Here is a 12,969-nt window from a genome sequence, read left to right on the forward strand (position 1 = left end):
TACCTTTCACTACCCATTTCTTCTGACAACAGCAGTGCTGACCTGTTAATGGCGATGAATTCTCTCAAATGGATTGTCCAGGAGCCATCAGAACAAGTCTCCACAAACTTATCAAACAGAGCATCCACGAGGAATGTCGGCTGACAAATGAAGAAACAAAGCCATAACACAACAGCCATCAGTCACTGTCTCACAAGCTCCCTCAGGCAGACAGCAGGTACTCTTGGGAAGGGAATTCCTCAGTAATGTTGCAGGACTAAAATAGTAAGTAAGTGAAGTTTTATACATTTTTATTAAATTAACTTAAGTGGATAGTATTATGGAAAAATAGGCCCATTTTCTTGTAGATGTCAGTATCTGGGTGCATTTCACAATGTCCTGTAGAGCATTAATGCAAAAAGTTCTTGTGTAACATTGAAATATAGTGAAGAAACCTGTTGTGTGTCTATTTCTATTGTTTTTTATTGTTATCTAAACTTACTAAACTGAATGTGCTAAAGTTTATGGTGGGCTCTGATCACATATTATGCTTTTATTAAGGTTCATGATCTTAATTTGGGCAATTAGGCCTACTTAAAAGGGTTTACATGTTCTGATGTTCAGTCATCAGTTTCCTGTTCATTCCTGCAACTCCTCTTTCCAGCCTCTGTCTATAACACTGGATTTTCCTCAAGGCCCTCCTCCAGTCTGCACTGATTGGGCAGCTGGTCCACTCTGTTGTGATTGGTCAATGGCTTCCAGCATGTGTAGGAAGTGTCGGCCTCTGCTCTTGCTTTATCTGGCTTTGGGGGCGTATCAGACTAGGCGTTCCTTATGCACTTCCGTAACATGGTTATATCACGATGTTACAGAAGCATCGGTGGGACTGACGAGCCGTTTCAGGAGATTCAGGAGCAGTGTTTTCTGTCAGGGAGTGGAGCTCCCTTAAGCGCAGACTTTGGGCTTTTTAACTTTGCAGACCTTTTACATACACAAAAAACTATATACCACATTCGAGGCAAGGGAAAACTGAAAAAGCTTATTATGTCTCTTTTAAATCCTGATACACTCTGACACTAATTACACACTAGCAATTTTTGCCTACTAATGTAAATGTTCTAGCTTCAAATAGGATGGGATGTTGCACTCATGCTGACGGCCTTCAGCTATTCGGTGCTTTGCTCCTTTAAATGAGCAGGAACAACCAGGGAACTTGAACGACCAGAGCAAATAAGTGGTATAAAGGTTTTTTGGAGCGGCCTAATGCCTAACCACATGTACATTTGGTTTTTCATGGTTGTGGGGAAATGATTTGCACCTTGTGGAAAATGTGAGGAGGACTGAGGCGACTGAGCATGAGTCATTGGCCAGCTATCTCTTAGGGGGATGGAAGTCCTGCCTTTGAGTGCCGGACTCAGACATTTGTTTACTTTCTAGACAGAGCAGTTGAGAGGCACAAGAAGGGGAAAATGGTGGGCAGAAATGTAACTTCACACATTTCACTGTTACAAGTGATGCAATGTACCTACAAATAAAAGAGCTTATGATTTGTGACATTGCAGGGGTTCTTTCGAATTTACACAATCTTTCAAAATGGGGCTAAAATTCTTCGGCTGTCTGCACATTTGACAGAAATTAAAGTAAAAAGTTATCGTGCAAATTAAGGGGGTATCATTACCTGAATTTATGTAACCATTCATTTAGATTTAGATGTTTTCAAAGAGCTGATTGTCTCTGTGGTCGGAGTTCCCATGAGATCATGGCTACTCATCTTAGTGTCTGAAAGAGAGGCAATACGCGGCCAGGGAAATTATGACTATATCTCCCTACCTCTCCTGAGATGTGTGGACTGCTCACTGTGACCAACCTCAAGTTTTACAAGGACCATGCAAACTTTTGTTGAATCTCAGTCTGTATAATTTAAAGTGTTACTCACAAAGAGATTTACCAGTTCCTGTCTTTTGAGTAGAGTCATGATATGTTATGTTTGTTTAATTGATATGAATCTGAGCCTATGAACATCATTCTTTAGTGTTGCTGCCCCACAGTATATGGTCCACCTCAGCTCAGCCAAAATATCTCGCTTCTGCCCAAATATGGATTCTGTTTAACTTAGCCTAGGAGTCCACATTTGCTACCTATACTGTGAATGTTTGAATTGATCATTCAACAACAACAATTTGAGTCATTCGTTAATATAGACTCTGTTTGTTTCATGACTAAGATGAAGACCTGACCATATTTTAAATTTGTACATAACTGTAGGTAATTCCAAAGCATTCATTTGGTTGTTTCCTAATCTACATGACAAGCATGATAATGAACACTTTAACCATTAAAACGTAATACATACTGTTGACCTGCTGGTGATGAATGACAGATTACCATTAGTTAGAAGGACCAACACTATGTCCAGAACATTGCATATTGACAATTGCTACACATTCATGATTAGGAGAGTACACTTTTGATTGATTAAGCTTTGACCATTCATCCGATATGAGATGTCTTGGGAGCTACTGGCTTGGTTTGGGTGTGGGTTTTCATGATCTCCAGATAATCCATTATTGTGGTTTTTGCTTTTTCATGGTCTCTATTGCAAACGTTCCTCTTGAGTCTAAGAAATATCAAAAGCTAAATCAGAAATTGCAAAGCTTTAACCTTCCCAGCCAAAGTATACCACTGAAAGCTTTTAATGCGGAGCAGGACTGAACTTGAATGTTTGTGAGCATAGCAGAGGCTTTATATAATCTTAAAGCACTTTGAATGGCCTCAGGGTTTTGCAGCTCAGTTGTCAAAATGTTTGGAAGCTGGCAAGAACTTGGCTGTATGTGTGCTGATGTTCGATGGGGGCTCAGACTGGATTGGAAGATACAAAGAAATACTCGGTACTTCTCAGCTCAGCTCTGACACAATATGTCCTAGAGGCATGAAGACTTTAGCCATGCAGCGAGAGTTGCAACAATGAGAGAATGTTACAGAAGATTAGGGAAACTCCTTGCAGCAAGGCACTTCTTCAGATCGCCATTTTCAGGCTCAAGAAGTACTAATATGATCACATATGCAGGTTCCCTTGTCCTTTCAGCAGAGCTCATCTATCCTCACCCAGTAAAACTGATTGGTTCTCAGATTGACATTCAAAAGATGCACATACCATGAAAGAATGATTTGAGCAAAATAATAGCAGTCATGAAATGGCATAGGCAGTCTTATTTTGGTTATTGGTTTATTTTGATTGGCTAATTTCGCCATATAATTTGTTTTATAAGTGCATGTCAGTTACAATGACTGACTTTTTTTTGATAGTACACCAAGCACCTATGGGTAAAAGTAGTGCTGGGTTACGAGAGTCCTTGGGGTTGATCCATTTTTTTGTGGTGCAGGATACAAGACAGCAAGACTGTGGAATGAAATTGTGAGATAGCAAGATACAAGTTGACAACAATTTGCAGGATAAGGAAAGAGTAAAAGAGAGCTCCAGTGAAAGACCCCTTAGGCTGCGTTTCCACTGCAGGAACTTTCCCCAGGAACGAGGAACCTTTTTACCCCCAAAATACTTTTCTTACCCCACAGACGTCCCTGCTGAGGTAGGTAGTACATTGCGAAACTACAGGAACCTTTGGTATGGAGGTTGCATTGCTGAACTGCAGGAACCTTTTAGTTCCTTGACAAAAGTTCTTGGGACTAAAAGTTCCACATACTTTTGGTCGATAGGCGGCTTTTGCTTTAGCCTGATTTTTCATGATAACATCTACGACCTAAAACCTTCAGTTTCTAAATTAGGACTTGAGACTCACAATCAGTCAGTAGAATTCGTATTACCTTATCAATCCATCCATTTTCTTAAACTTGTTGCGGTGGTTGTGCTAAACTAAGTAGCCAAGATAACTCTTCCTGCTTCCCTTAGCTCATCCCTTCTGTGGATTAGAAGGAGAAACAGTTTTACATTGAGTTCCCTCTAGATGTCGGACACCTTGCAAAGGATATCTATTTTGGTTGCTTGTGTATGTGATCTTATTGTATTCCTCATGACCTAAAGCTTATGATCATAAAGATCAAAGTGCATAGTCACAGCAGTTAAATTGGACTCCAATACTGAACCAAATTCACCTCAAAGAAAATGTTTGTACACTTTTCAAATCATGCCTGCAGCATAGGGTACTTTATATCTTCATCTACTCCACTGGTGACTTTGTGTTCAGTATGTTCCAAACACCCTTCTCCACGACAAAGCTAAATGTCATGTGTCATACGTTTGTCACTAGGAGACATGCCCCCTCTGGTGACACAGCATGATGTTATAATCATATAACCATCCCAACTATCCCTTACAGTGTTACCAACCTCTTAACCACTAGATCTGGTTTGACATGATCATACATTCCATTTCATCTCAGCAATATGAGCTACTTGAACCTTTTACTTCCATTTTCAACCTCAGTTTGCGCAGAGCACTGGTCCAATTAGAAGAATTTTGTGTAATAGCAGAAGCCATCTTCATCCAAGCCCATGTGACCACAAGCTGGGGAGCAATTGTGCATACGTAGGCAGAAAACATCCAGGCCTCTTTGAGCCTGAGTGATTTTGATCCATCTCTCCTTACACTGCACTGAGGATGAGGTCAAATTAACCTCATAGTCCCTATGACGTGAATATAGGAAAATGTCTTGGAAGTGTAATAGAAATAACACTTTCGGCTAAAATTATGCATTTGACTACAACCCCCCTTCATCACTTTTTTTCATTTGCATGCAACAAAGAAATCTACACACTTTTTGAAAATGTGTGTGAGTGAGGAAACCATGGTTGTGATCTGAGATATTTTCATTTAATTCAAGACAGAAGAGTTCGAGTCAAAGGAAAGTAAGTGGAGCCTCTGTTCTTAAGAGAAAGTTATAGTCCACAACAGAGGTATAATCACTAGGTATAAAACAAATGCGCGTACTCTGGTGATGTCACACTGTTATAAGGATGGTGTGAGACCCCTTTCTTTCCATGGCCGGGTGGGGATGGGGGGTAGGACGGGAGTCATGGCCCTCATATTCCAGTTGCTTCTACAGATGGGTAAACCACCCATGTGGGTCTGGTGAGTGGGGGTCTCCTGCAGCCCAAACTGGAATGTACCAGAGTGATTTATCACTCTGAGGTCTGAGAGTCAAACGGAAAGAAGAAGTATATTTCCCTTTGGAAAGGAAAAAGAACCATGGTTTACGAAATCCATTTAAAGCATTTCACTGTGAAAAGTCTTGAAGGGACCATTGTACAACAACAATTAAATCATTTAAAAAAATCTGATTTGTAACAAACAAGAGAAAATGGAATGGAAACTTGAAACCACCTCTCAGTCAACGACTGTTCGCAGACCATGGTTGTAAAAGAGAGCAAGCTATTCCGACCAGCGGCGGCACAAAAGTTATCACCTCAGCCTCCCTGGACTCCTATAACAACAGATTCTGTTTGCCTTAAAGTGTTCTTTGCTACATGCCTGCTGCATGCCTGTGCAGACACCCCCGTAATGTATTCAGAAGCCTTAACGCAGAAAAGACTTGCCTTCGCTAAGAGAGCTGAGTGATGGAGAAGGGAGGCTGACCTAAGGCAGGTAATGTTACAAATAGCTGATGGCTGAGTAATGGCAGCTCTTCAAAAGGTTATTCATTCAACCATGTCAGGCTGTGGTTGGTACAGGTAGGGAGCATTCACTATGCCGCTGGACCCCGCCCGCACTGATCTGCCTGTGCGTCTCTTGTCATCTTTTTTTTTACAGTGAGGACTTGACAATGTGTTGAGTTTCCTTGCCAATAATTCATGGAGTACACCTTCCTCATCTTGTACTGACTTGTAAAGCTAACCAAATAAGAGGAGCTCCCGCAGGTTGTTTTTATCTTGTGTGAATATTAACCAAATCAAATCTGTGTGCTTCCTGTTTGGATATTTCTTTTCTTTATTTTTTTCTGGTTTACACTGGATATATTATCTTTTTCTTGTTTTGTTTTTTTTTACTTAAAAGTATGCTTAAACATTGCTGCATGTATGCCAGTGTTAAAAGCCGTAGTGTATTCTTAACTCATATTGTTATGTAAGCCAACATTTGAGTTGTCAATGTGTTCCAGAGTGATATGAGTTCTGCTGCAGTGAGTTTGGACTAAAGTCGACCTGCAAGGCTGACATGTTGAGATCTGCCCACCGTGCCTACTGACATGCAGACTGCATGCACCAAAACACCCACAGTAATCTACACGTGTACAGTACATGGTTACATTCACATTTACATGCATGTGTGCATGCACTACGGAGAAGCCCCTGTGCAAATATAAATCTGCCAAAAGTTCCAAAAGATACAAAATATGTCAGGCTGTGTATAAGATGATGCATAAGAAGAAGTCATGGAGAATAGTCCAGCTTCTCCTCAGTAGAGTCCTTTCTGGGAAACAGCGTGTTTGAGGAGCAGACTTTAATTTGGACCAATAAGCTAAAATCAAATACATAAAAGATTCCTCTTTTGTAGCTGTTTTTTTATGACTATAAAAAACAGAATCATACAGCTTCATCATTCACTACTAAGACTGCTGCACTTTGGTGTATATACTATAAAAAAATTACAACTCTGAAATGACACATCATTTGTGGTTTACAGAACCAACAACTGGCCAGTCGGCTGTCACACTGGAAAAATACAGTGTGCTTCTTTTGACCTGTTTGATATGTGTGCCTCATTATACCTGGAGGCAGTCTTTTCTTTCAGATGTCCACTGTTCCTCTAATCCCATAAGTATCTGCCTTTTTTGGGCCTGGACAGCTTGAGTATTACATATTCTCATGCCATCAAAATGTACGGTGGGAGTTATTTGTTTTCCAAGATGAGTCATATTTCAGTATTTCATTTAATCCCTTGACAGGCATGGTAGGCTTTCACCCCAAACACATGAGAAGCTTTTTTTTCTCCCTTCAACATACTGTACATACCTGCATATATTTTTTTTGTTGCTGTAAAATTATAAATGCAGATCATACTTCAATTCATGCTTTCATTTTTTTTAACCAAAAAATGTTTTTGAAAGTCACACACACACACACACACACACACACACACACACACAGGGAGTAAGGATTCGGAGAGAGAGAGAGAAAAAGCCCCCCCCCAGTCTGATATGTGTGCCTTAGGATGACCTCATTGCTGAGGTCTGTTCACCACATTAGACTGGAAAGACTGAGCAAATTATTCTTGTTTCTTGGGGCCCGGGCTGGACTGCCCCCAGTCTGGTGAAGGTTGAATCAGTTTGCCCCCTATAAAGTAGCTTCTAATTGCTGAGATACATTCTTTGGAGAGGGCAATGGTACAAAGGCACAGGGGACACAAATGTACCAGTACTACCACAACATGTGCTGCCGCGGTGTTTGGTGCTAGAGTGGCATGTGTGCTGCATGTGGAGGATGTAGTATAAAGTCCAGCAACTGGCAACAGTGCGTGGCTCCATTTCCTGCAATTTAATGTGACCTACGAGCAGCGTTATAATATTTCTTCCCTTCTACACTGTGTTGTAGATTTTAGACAGGCTAGTAATTCAACTCCTTGATTACACAGTTTCCTCTCAGACAGCAGGCCATGTTTCCCTTTATGCAGATGTGTCTGGGGTTTGTGTTTATGCAGGAGTTGGCATGTATACTGCCATCCCAATAAAAAATGTCAAAATCCGGCAGACGCCTTGATGTATGGCTCACATGTGGGCACAAAGTTGCACTTTAAAGTGGCATTCAGCATTTTTCATCGTCGTGCCCTACAATTTGGGGTCAATCAAAAAATACACAAAGGTCAACAGATGTTTCTTTCTAAACCTGGAGTGAGTTAAAGAGATAGTGAAAAGATGCAACATGCATTTTTTTACAGGACCATATAAATTCTGGGTGAATTTTACTGTTTAAATCCATATGCAACTACTCTAATAACTGAAATACAGCATTGTGAAAGGGCCTGTCTTTTCAACTGTATTAGCAATATCCAGGTAAGGGGAATAGTTTTTTGTTTTTTTAAACAGCTTCTGTTGTTACTGCAATATGTATGTTTTTTGGTGGCCTCTAATGTACATGATTTCCAATAAGCCCTTGACGTTTACTGGCTACAAATCACAGCTCAAAAAATAATGAGCGAGGGGTTGTGGCTTGTTCAGTCATGTCAGTGATAACACAAGGACCCACAACACAACCCGAGGAATACACTACATTTTTTTCAGATAAGAGCAAAAAGCAAATTCTGCACCCTGACCTGGTGTCTTTTTTTTCCTCTTATAACATTGTAGATGTTAGCAAGAAATATTAATTGGTGGTAAATGACGAGCTGAATGTTAAACCCAGCAATGACAGTGTGCTGTGAATTGTTTAATCTTTGCACAGGAATTTCTGGTAATTTTGTTGGTGATCTGCGTAATTTTTCTTTCACTCCTTCACTTTAGTGTGTTATTGTTTCAACACACAGGGAAGAAAGAACTGTGGAAAGAGGAATACTTGAATGACTTTTGGGAACATCTCCGCAGAGAAAAGTGGGGTTTCATATTGTCTTAGACTTGCTTTGCTAATAACTAAGGTAGCCCGTTGAAATCAACGGTTGTTCTGTTGTTACATTAAAACCCTCTGGGTCTTTGTGGAAGCTGAGGCAACACAGATGTTGTGTGTCATGTTACGGCTCTTCGACTGTTCTACTCCTCACATTGTGGGGCTCACCACAGTATTCCCCTTTCTCACGGGGAGCCTGTCCTCTGCTTGTTGTACGTAGTCTCTTTTTGACAAGCTTCTTCTTAGCACAGTTTTCTTTTCCTTTTTTTGGTCTACTTTGATTGCATTTTTACCCACAAAGTCTTTGTCTGTTTCTAGTACACACTAGAAATTTTTCTAAGATAATACTTTGGACTCACTTTCGAAGATCTGTTGGACTGTTTCTTTAAGATGTTCTGCTCTGTTGAAGCGGGCTCCCGAGGGGCATGTTTTTCATCATCGGCACTCTTGCAGTCCCAGCCCTGCCAACTTCCTTGCAAAATGTCTGCTTTGGCTTCACCGAGCGCCATTTTCCAGCACACAATACCCTAAAAGAATGATAACCATGTATTGATTGATCGCGATCATATGAGAGGAGAGCCATGTTACTAATAACATAACAGTCTCAACCCAACCCCCTGCACAAGCATCAAAACCTGAAAGTGATAAGTCATTAGCGTAATGAGTGTAATATTACAACTTAAAAAAATAAAATAAAAAATCATTAATATTTTCACACCTTCAGATGCAAAGACACAGCAAGAGGCAGTTTGGCAACTGGCACAGAGGGAAGTGGAGGAACAGGCTCTGACTTGCTTATCCGACAGACAGATTTTTAAAGATTATGCCCTTTCCTTGGTTGTGATCTATTCAATTTAACCACAAAGCATTGTGTTCAATTTATCCAGTTGCATTTTAGATAATAGATGATAAACCTTTACAACGGCGAAATTTAGGGATTGGGAAATTTTGAGGTGGAATACAAGTACATTTACTCAAATATGTTAGAGTACACTTTTGAGAAACTTTGACTTGAGTATTTCATTTTCATGATAATTTAATACTTCTACTGCACTACAATTAGGAGGAAACAATATACATTTTTAAATATTTTTTTTTGTTGATATTTTAATCATAATTATTATATTTACACATTGCGGATAATTAAACTTATTAAGGACTAATAATCATTTTTCTTTTAAAGTGTGTCGCAGACACTTTCTTAAGTAAAGGATCAAAATACTTACTGTATATGCCACTCAAGCAAGATAACAGTTATAGATTTTAAAAGCAAACATATAGAGTCTGTATAGAGCAATCTTTAAATGGCTTATCACAAGCAGCCAGTAATTAGCTTTCATTTCTCCTTTTTAGCATGCAAACAACGAGCAAACATCAAAACGTTGCTGTTTTGTTTTACACATTGTGAATTGTGAAGTTTTTGGCAACATGCAAAGGTCAGTCCAATATTCATCAAATAAAAAATAAAAAAATCACCTGAAATACACTAACACTGATTAGTGCAGCTAGCAAATTAAAAATATGTAAGATAAATGTAAAGCAGTCACAGGCTTGTGGCAGTGTATTACAGTACAGCGTGGAGACTGTGTTGTCACTGTACGTCAGAAGAAGAAAGGTGTTTGAACAGAGAGAAATGAATGGCTGGTCATCTTGAGGTGTCATTTCCCATTGGGAGACCTGTAATCTTTTGACCAACAGCCTTGCCCCAGGGCCGCGAGATCCGAGCAGCGGGTACTAACGCAGCCAAATGAAACATCCTGTAAAAGCAGAAATCTGTCTGAGGAAAAGCAAGTGACTGCATCCTCTGCAAATTCATTCAAATGTGAGACAGCCCTATTTTCTTTGTACATGCGGCATTTTGCAAAGTCGAATCCTCTCTTAAGCAACAACCAATCTCTACTTTGAACACTGTTCCTCCTTTGCCTCTGAAATCTGTAAAAAGAAGGGGAGGGTGGAGAGAAATGGCATCATCTTCATCGCCTGAATGCAAACCCAAGCTCAATAACAACATTACACGCTTTTTTCTTTTCTTTTTAGCAAACAATGAGAGTGGAAACAGTTCCATCTAGAGGATCATCCAGCTGTGAACCGTCTGTGTTGCAGGTTCACACATATTTAATGTGTAAACATTAACAGAGTGTTCTGCCACCTGCATAAAGTCTGTCACATGAATAGTCTTTTCCTGTCTTGAGGATAATGTGTTGCAACCACTTGCCATGAATTCATCTGAAGAGCAATGCAACAGAATGTTGATTCAACAAATTTTATTGAATGTAAAAATGAATTATAGCTTGTTTCCTATGAAATAGCAGACCTTTCTCTTCCTGTTCCTTTACAAATTCCTAAGGTGATTAATTTCATTTGTATAGCATCATAAATGTTTAATCAACTTTTCAACTTTATCAACTAATCATGTTGAGATCTATCTTTAACGTTCGGGCTCCCTCTAGTGGGCGCCATCCATAGTGAACATTGGCACATGCAAAGACTGTGCAGATCATCTTCCCTTTGTTTCAAAGTGTGTTCTTTGTAAACAATGCCTTGCAAAATGCATTCAAGAATTGTGTCTTTGTACACTTGCGTCTATTTTGTGCACACCTCTCTGTTGCCACGATGGTTAAATATGTTAATCAGAATCACAGGGAGGAAAATAAGCTTTGGGACACAATCAAAACATTGAGACTGAATAAAGATTAAGAGTCAATAGTGTTTCTGTTTCCTGTGGTGTTTCCCTTTATTACTATAGCATCATAGACTTATGATCAGCTTAACAGATGGTTATTATGTTGAGATACATTGCATCATTTCCAAGTGGTATCTTTAAAGTTAGTCCACCCTCTAGTGGAGTGATATCCATATTGCACATTGTCAAATGAATGTACAACTCATCAAAACATTGAGGCTGAACAGGTACTGAGACTGACTATTTCTGTCCTCCTAGTACATTTTGAGTCAACATCTGGAAAAGTTCATCTGGACTCTGCTCAGGCTGATGATCTGCTGCTAAAGATGTTCCAGATTTCCTTCAGCTGCCAGCTGTATCTCTGATACTTGCACAGATTTTTTATTTTTTTTTATGCAATTGTACAATTGTAAAATTCTGGTTTCCTTCTTCTTTTTTTCTTTTTTTTTACTTGGCAAGCAATGCTTCACCAGGAGATTGGCAGCATGAATGTGCAGCGGACCAATCTTCAGAAATGAACTGATGCAGTCGTGCCAACATATGGGCAGAATCTCACAGGAAAGAACAACCCATGTCAAGAACACTGAGGCTGTATTCCGATCAAGGGGGAGGAACCGCACAATGTGGTGTTCCTAATAATGTGCTCAGTGCTCAATTTTTTCTTGTTCTCCATTATTAATGTAGGCCAAATGTAACTATTTAAATACATGAGATAGATGCATAGATAATTACAGAAACATATGGAAACCTAATCTTCAAAAAAAACAAAAAAACGTTGGGGGCGGGGTGAATATGCATGTGGTCTATATAGTAGAAGCAGTACTGGTAGTTGTTGTTGTAGCTTACTGTATGTGACCTGTTTGGACAACATGTTGTTGCTGTCCGTGCATCAGAGTCCAGATGAACTTTTCCAGATGTTGACTCAAAAATGTACTAGGAGGACAGAAATAGTCAGTCTCAGTACCTGTTCGGCTTCAATGTTTTGATGAGTTTTGATAATTTAACTATAAATAAGAACAACCCATGTCAAGAACACTGAGGCTGTATTCCGATCAAGGAGGTAGGAACCGCACAATGTGGTGTTCCTAATAATGTGCTCAGTGCTCACTTTTTTCTTGTTCTCCATCATTAATGTAGGCCAAATGTAACTATTTAAATACATGAGATAGATGCATAGATAATTACAGAAACATATGGAAACCTAATCTTCAAAAAGAAAAAAAACGTTGGGGGCGGGGTGAATATGCATGTGGTCTATATAGTCGTTGTTGGAGCTGACTGTATGTTACCTGTTGGGCCAACATGTTGTCGCTGTCCGCGCGTCAGTGACGCCGGGCGGGCAGGTTGTGCCTCCAGGGTCACGTGGTCACGCTGCGCATCCTTCGCAGACCCGGGCGGCGGACCGCGTCTTCACCACGTTATTACGGTTTTACTGGCCAGCTCGACCGCCGCCGCCGTGTGCGGTTCGCAAGCATCTCCCCGCAGCGCTCTCCGCAATCGCAGGTGAGTCGGCGAACGCGGCGTTCGAACTCGTGGCGACGGTTGCAGCGGCGCGCGTCTTTATAGGTGGCGTCGGAAGAAAATTTTTTTTTGCCGAGTCGCTGCCCCGCGTACTTGATATGCAACAAAGACATGCATGTGCCAGGGCGTGGGAAATGACTGTCCGGGGCTGAAGTTTTTTATTTTGTATTTTGTATTTTTTTTCCAACCATGTGAATCGAGGCTGTGGAGATGGTCCACGCACGGCGGCACCGAGAAGC

The 12,969-nt window shown here is 40.3% G+C and overlaps 1 protein-coding gene across 1 annotated transcript in view; it reads left to right on the top strand.

Moving 5' to 3' along the window:
• Positions 1–12,560: 12,560 nt before the first annotated feature.
• Positions 12,561–12,969, top strand: part of slc4a3 (solute carrier family 4 member 3) — a 44,940-nt gene continuing 44,531 nt past the window's right edge. Inside the window, exon 1 of the mRNA XM_035651080.2 lies at positions 12,561–12,712. The gene's annotated coding sequence lies outside the window, so the exon portion shown is untranslated. The remainder of the gene's footprint in view (positions 12,713–12,969) is intronic.

This window comes from Scophthalmus maximus, chromosome 14 (genome assembly GCF_022379125.1).
Source record: "Scophthalmus maximus strain ysfricsl-2021 chromosome 14, ASM2237912v1, whole genome shotgun sequence".
Lineage (NCBI taxonomy): Eukaryota > Metazoa > Chordata > Actinopteri > Pleuronectiformes > Scophthalmidae > Scophthalmus > Scophthalmus maximus.